The sequence below is a fragment of the Uloborus diversus genome, chromosome 8 (genome assembly GCF_026930045.1).
Source record: "Uloborus diversus isolate 005 chromosome 8, Udiv.v.3.1, whole genome shotgun sequence".
Taxonomy (NCBI): Eukaryota; Metazoa; Arthropoda; class Arachnida; order Araneae; family Uloboridae; genus Uloborus; species Uloborus diversus.
Window position 1 is genome coordinate 43,412,350 of NC_072738.1, and position 217 is coordinate 43,412,566.

Consider the following 217-nt stretch of genomic DNA (forward strand, 5'->3'; position numbering starts at 1 on the left):
GGAGCAACTGTTCGCCTGAAAGAAAGCGAACCCTGACACGACCATTCACGGAATGGATGAGAAACCTCGATTCATCGAACCATACAGCTCCCTTCCAGTCATCCAAGGACCAGTCTCGATGTTCTCGGGCCCACTGTAGGCGTAATTGGCAATGACGCTTGGTCAAAAGAGGCACACGAGTGGGACATCTGCTGCACAGTTCCACATCCAGCAGTGT